This window comes from Convolutriloba macropyga, chromosome 4 (assembly GCF_964194025.1).
Source record: "Convolutriloba macropyga chromosome 4, txConMacr16.3, whole genome shotgun sequence".
Classification (NCBI taxonomy): Eukaryota; Metazoa; Xenacoelomorpha; order Acoela; family Convolutidae; genus Convolutriloba; species Convolutriloba macropyga.
Window position 1 is genome coordinate 81,556,550 of NC_134471.1, and position 6,819 is coordinate 81,563,368.

Consider the following 6,819-nt stretch of genomic DNA (forward strand, 5'->3'; position numbering starts at 1 on the left):
TCTAGTTTGTTTGGTCAATGAAAACTCTTTGAATTGTTCGTCAGGACTTGTCTTGCTATGTTTTTATTTGATCTTGAACGAAGTTCATAGCAATTATTGAAAACGTGTCTTTTTTATGCAAAATTTTCGCTTAACGGTTTCGACTTTTCGAGTGATATTTGCGCACGACTTTTTGCGTTTCGCGTGATCTAAATTTCTCTCTCAATCACAATTTCAAGCAGCTGAATCCTATTGGCGGCAATTTAATACTAAAAGTCAAACTAAAAGTGCGCCGAAGCTGGTGTAATTTTCACTTTAAATCTTAATAGTGGTATATCTTAAATTCTAATGTTATTTGAAGCCCACTAATTGACTTCTTAGTGCCATTTAGGCTCCCCTGCCCCCCGACGGAAGCAGATTGCAATTGATTGGAGCTCCCACTAGTCGTCTGAGAGCAATTCTTCCGACGTTTAGTCGGTTATGTTTTTGAGATATTTTCACAGATTTTTCAATGACTTCGATGTTTCAAAACGGGATAAACAGGTAAATCCCAGCGGTCATTAAGTTTCGTTGGAAGCCCTTAGTGAGTTGTAGTAGATCTTCAAGTGCATAGATTGGTGCAGATGCTGGGATGGCAGTATTTTAAGGTTAAAAGGTCAATTTTTTGGGAGTTTATGGGCTCAAAATAGTGCAATTTTTGTAATTTTTGGAGTTTCTTGTTTGATTAATCTTAGATTGATGGTCTTTTGCCAGGAAAAGTTACGTAATGTGACCATATTGAGCTGTATATTTTGAAACTACAAACACGCAAAATGATACTAATTTTTTAAAGTTTATATTTCAGAATTTCTGTTGAGTTTATATTTCAGAATTATCTCAGGGGCCAGGGAATCTTCTTTAAGGTTTGATAATAGAGCACTGCATAATAGAGCACCATTTTGAGCTGTATATTTTGATACTACAAACACGCAAAATGATACTAATTTTTTAAAGTTTATATTTCAGAATTTCTTTGAGTTTATATTTCAGAATTATCTCAGGGGCCAGGGAATCTTCTTTAAGGTTTGATAATAGAGCACTGCATAGTTTATAGTAACAATGGAATGGTTTTCAACATTTTAATGTCTCAAATTGCAGCATTTTTGATAAAATTTGCTTTTTTAAATTCTAAAATGCCACAAAAACTATTGCACGGGATAAAAAGTTACTGCATGGTTGTTAGTGTCAATGGAATTGTTTTCAATAGTTTAACTTTTCGAATTTTAAATTTTTTGGATAAAATATTGATTTTTTCAAGTTTTTTAAACTTCTTTTCATTATAATTTCCAGCCTTAGTAGCCAGGTAACCTCTTCGAGTGTTTGATTAAATTTTTTTACTTAGTTGCTAGGGGGCAATGGGATGGTTTTCAATTTTTTAATAAAACGAATTACTTCTTTTGAAATTTGGACTTTAAATTTCGATGTTTGATCAAATGAATTTTTTAAGGCTTGGAATCGGATTACTGGACAGGATGTAGAGAGACAGCAATTGTTCTGAAGATATTATCGGGATTTTCAGCAACATTTCATTAAAATTTGCAATTTTTCTTGAAGTTTTTTCTGTCATTTTCTGTCTTAGTCGATCTTCGAGGGCCAATGAGTTTTTTTCTGGCCTTGCAGCAAAAACACTGGACCTGTTTCGGAAATCAAAACTGGTTGTAAACATTTTTTTTAAATAGGTAGTATACTTAAAGGTATCGAATTTTGACTTCGGGTTAAAAGCTTCAAGAGTTATAGCAATCAGTATTATTTTGTTTAGTTTGTTTGTTCTTTTCTCAAATTGTTGAGATGTTTTTGTTCTTGTTTTGTCTGGATTTGCAATTGCTCTTCTGGTCAGTTAGAGTAATTCAAACTTTTTCATCCAATTTTTTGGATTGTATTTCAGATCTTGTGCTATGTTTTTTTAATTCGTCGTCTCCATCGATGATAATTACAACCTGAATACTCGGAATTGACTTTTTCAAAGACTTTATTTACTTCTACTGCTTTGCAGTTAAAATTTGTAGGGTTGACGTCTTTTCTGCTTTTAGGTGAATTGCGTTACTCACCTCACTAAAAAAATGACTTCTGAACTCACTTATGGAACTTTTAATTTTATGAACATCTACTAGTTAAAAACAATAGTGTGCGTCTAAGTAGTGCCTAACTTATATGCCCTAATTCTTTGGTATTAGTCTTGAGTTTTTGATATCGATTGTAAATTTTGAAAAAGCTCTTTTAGGGCATTTTTCTTAAAGACCGTTTGTTTCATAAAGGAGACAGTCCGAATCTAACCCTAAAAATTTTTTAGTAGTGGTCTATTAAAAACTGATAGTCGATCTGGTTTTCTTGTTTCCTTAGTTTCTTAAATTCATGGAAGGCCACAAGAGTCCATCGCAGCTATTTTCGGGCAACCTGCCGGCTATGTTTTTATAGTTCAAAGGAATTGGTTTGCATTGCTGAGCTGTCTTTTTTAAACTGCAAAACTGATATTTAACCGCAAATTTTGAAGTTCTGTTTGCTACTCGGGGAATCATGCTCTTTCTCACGACACCAAGAGTGGTTTTTTTAGCGACTGAGAAACGGTTTTCCAATAATGAATGCTGGAAGTAAATTTATCAAAGCTCCAAGATTGTAGCAGTTATATTAGTCCTGCTGTCTTTTTACAGTATAAAATGCTCGGAGAGTATTAAGTTGTGTTAGAGCGGTACGGCTCTCTACTCTCTACTCTTTTTGCCGAATTAAACTAAGAGAACTTTATGAAGGGAGGTTAATAGAGTTTGGCACACTCCTACGGTTTTTGTCATGTAAAAAAGTTGTAAGCTTCACCCTCCATAGTGAATCCCCCGCCTGTTGTTCAAGAGAAATTTATCTGTTTTATGTTTGTCTGTTAATGTTTCGTCTGTTGATGTTTACATTTCCGGCTGAGTGGTTTTAATTGTTTGCTCTCACATACTATTGAGAATTGCGACAAAGTTTTCGGTTATTAGTAGCCACGAAGCGATAGCGGCTATTAATGAGGACATCGTGGTTTTTACAATTCAAAGAATTTGAACTGTATTGCCACACAAGCAAATTGATGTTTTTGCTATTTGGTTTTTGCATTTTTTCAAGTTTTTCGAAAATTTTTGTCACTTTTGAGTTTTTCTAGCCTGAATAAAATTTGTTATTTCAAGTTTTTTGAAAACATCCGTCTTTTTAAGTAATTTTTCTTGCTTCAGTAGCCAGGTAGCTCCTTTAGTGTTTGAATATTTGTTTTTGCATAGTTGCTATTGGGCAATGGAATGGTTTTCAACTTTTTAATGGAACGAAATTCTTGAAATTTGTCTAAAAATTATTGCCTATCGATCTTTGAGCCAGTTATATTAAGTTTGTCACAGGATGATAAGTCGACCTTTCGGTATCAAAGTTAGACGTCTTGATCGTTGGCCTCACGACGCTTTGTTTGAATTGAGTAGAAAATTATCCTGTCTGAAATGTTAAATTGATTAAGGTAGTGTAGCCCGGAGAAGTTCACAATTTAATTGTACATTACTTCGTTGATATTACATCTCTCAGCGTCGTACTCTTCAAAAGTTTTTTGGGGAAGCAATAGCACCTTACTAGATGTACAAACTTTGAAAGTCTTCAAGGTGGTTGGATGTGAGCTTTTCAATTTTATACCGTTAGTTAGAGGTTCTGGAACATACAGTTTCTTTTTCTCAATAAAAGAAATCAGGCTTCCCTAGTGACCGCGGTGAGACAACTTAATTTCCTAACAGTTGTAGACTAGAATGCAACCTGTAAAAAATCACTAGCGACAAAACTTTTTAGTAATCCTTTTTCTCTCTGTGAAACAGCTTAGAAATATCACAGAGTGAATTTAGAAAACAGCTCGTTGTTTGCAGGTTTGTATTATTTCGATAAGCCTTCTCAAACTTTCGTCCAGATTTTTTCAGTGTTCGTTGCATATCATAGAAGAAAGGGCTCGTATAATTTCTCAAATATTTGGTTTTAAGAGGATGGTTCTTCTTGACATAACTAACTTTGTTCAATAGAACACGGTTCCAAACATTTTCTGGATTTTCTCCGCAGATAAGAGCAAAATTTTTTTTGCAATTATTACGGCGAAGAATGTTCCATTTCCTACAGGAGGCCATCTTCTTAGCTCAACTCTCATGCTTTTGCGATGATCAAAGTGAACAGTTCCTTGATCAGAGATTGTACCGGAAAGTGGTTCTGAGACTTTAACCCCCTCAGATGTTATAACGTGGTCTCAAATCACTCCACGTGTGAGAGTAGCTGCAGTAACTCAGTATTACAAATTAAAGTAGTCCAAGAAAGAAGTCTGGTTTTTTGAAGCATTATTTGATAGCAGCGTAGAAATAATAATATCAAGTACAAAAATTACTTTTTTAAACAACAGCGCCTTCTCCTTAATAAATTAGGTTAACTCATCTCTAAAACACGATTATTGGTATTTGATCGACGGTATATACAAAAAGAGATAAATTGATTTGCCCACCGTGAATTTAGGAGGGGTGAAGTCTGCATTTGAAAAACACATGCTTAAAAAGTTATCGACACGTAAGGATCCGTCCTAGTGCACCGCAAATCCTACGCCATGTTGTTTTCTTTTTGCACTGAAGTATTGATGAGCATCGGGGAGACACTGTTGGAGGAACTCACCATTTGAGTTATCTTTAATCCATGTTACTGTTAAAACAATACGGTCAACCTCGTTAACTTCAATTGCGTGGCTTACCTCGATAAAAAAATGACTTCTAAACTCGCTTGATTTCAAATCGATAAATTATTCCCTCAATCTACAGTTATTAATTATTATTGGTTTTACCACCTTTGAAAGTCTCGTTAATGCCAAAAAATAAAACTTGCCTGAATAAAATTGCAGATGGTATAGGTTTAGCTCAAAACAGAGCTTATTCCACTCTACAGCAACGGCATACGAGAATAAACATCTTTTGAAATTAGAATAAAACTGGGGAATAGGTAAATTGCAGTTATAGTGAGATCTGTAGCCACCGTTTTTTTTAACTACCTCCGATAAATAAATCTGGAGGTTGTCAGGTTGATGTACAAAGCGATACTTTTACAAAAAAAACTTAAACAGATTGCTTTGCTTAATTGGCAACCGGTGTAGCTGCTTCTGGTACAATGAGGTTGGCGTTGAATATGACTATTTATAAAACAAACGCACAATAGAGTTCCTTATTCTCTGGAGTTTTTCCTAACAAAAAGATTTGCAGGCCATAATAAAGTACAATACAGTAGTCAACAGGTGATAACACTAAATCTATAATAACCTCAATTATAGATTTAGTGATACTGTTTTCGGAGAGCAAACTAGCGATGCAAATTCGACAGAGGACTGGCATGAGGCTGACTGTAGTCATTGGGCCAAAAACGCCTTTTTTGAGTTTTTGCTGGATACGTTTAACTTCTGATAAATTGGCGTTTTTGGCAGTCAAGTACTCGGTATTTCAAAGTTCACTGTGACAGTTTATGGTACTTAACCAAGCAATTTATTGGTTGAGCTGGATATGATGGTGACAAAAATCTTGTTGATGATTGAACTTTAAAAATCGATCGGTGCCCAAAATGTCAACATCGACTTCGTATTGCCAGAGACCTGATGTAAGTGTCTTGTTGACGGAGTATTGATTTTGATATGCTCTGATAAAGTTTTCCTGCATGACTGCTGGCGCCTTCTTATTGGGTTTGAACTCCTATGTCTTTGCCCTGCTAATGAAAAGTCTCAAAGACCTGAAATGTTTTTGTTAATGGCCGCCTCAGCTTCTCAGCTGGCTATTATCGTGCTCTTTTTTTACAATTCAAATAATTTGAATTGTATTGGGGCGCTGTCTTTTTACGACTCGGAGAAGAGTAATAAAGAAATCCCTTTTTAAAATCAATTTTTTGGAGTGATTTTTCAAGCAGGAAAGGAAACGTCTGAAGAAATTTGGATTGGTTTGATTGCCGATCAAAATTGAAGAACGGGCAAAAAGAGAGTGGTTTTTGTTCATACCACAGTTTTCAAGAGAGCGAAAAAAGTGAGATGGCTTTGTAGAAGTTTTTTTCTGAATTTTTTGCTTTCGAATTTGATTGTGATATCGTATTGGTTTTTGGAGTTATAACTTAGAAAGAATTTTTTTTCGGATGCATTATCATCTTTTTAGGTCAGTTACTTTTTCATTGTTCGTTTTCATGTTTTTGTTTCGGTGATTAGTGTTATTTAGTACGATAAATATTTGTCAGATTAGTTGGTTGGTTTTTTCCCTTCGAGTCGTTTCCCGAATATTTCCGTCTATGTTTTTTAAGATCTGTTCACACATTTTTATGATTTTTGAAGTCAACGTGGAGTGATGATTTTGCTCACGCCGGAGCAGGTAGCAGAGGAAAAAGGAAATTTAAAGTAGAGTGAAAAGAATAGCGTTTGAACAAAAAACTGCTTTCTAGCTAGTGGTTTTTGTTCACATGCGGCAATCTGACTTTGATTTTTAAAGTTTTCATTTTTTTCAATGGAATTTTTCTAAATGGTTTTCATAATCGATTCTTAGTCCCTTCTATGTCTATTGTTTGTTTAAACAATGAAAATTCTCTGCTTTGTATGTGAGGGCTTGTCCTGCTATGTTCAACATTTTGCATGCGACTTTTTTTGACTTCTCTAGGCTAGTTTCACTCTTCTAATATTCTGCTAAAATTGTTCTTAGATAGCAGCTGCTCAGCAAAGCAATTCAAAATGAACAGAGACAGAATCAAAAACCATAATCGGAAATAGAGACGTTTAAACCAATAAAGTCCGAGTTTAGATGCCCGTTACTC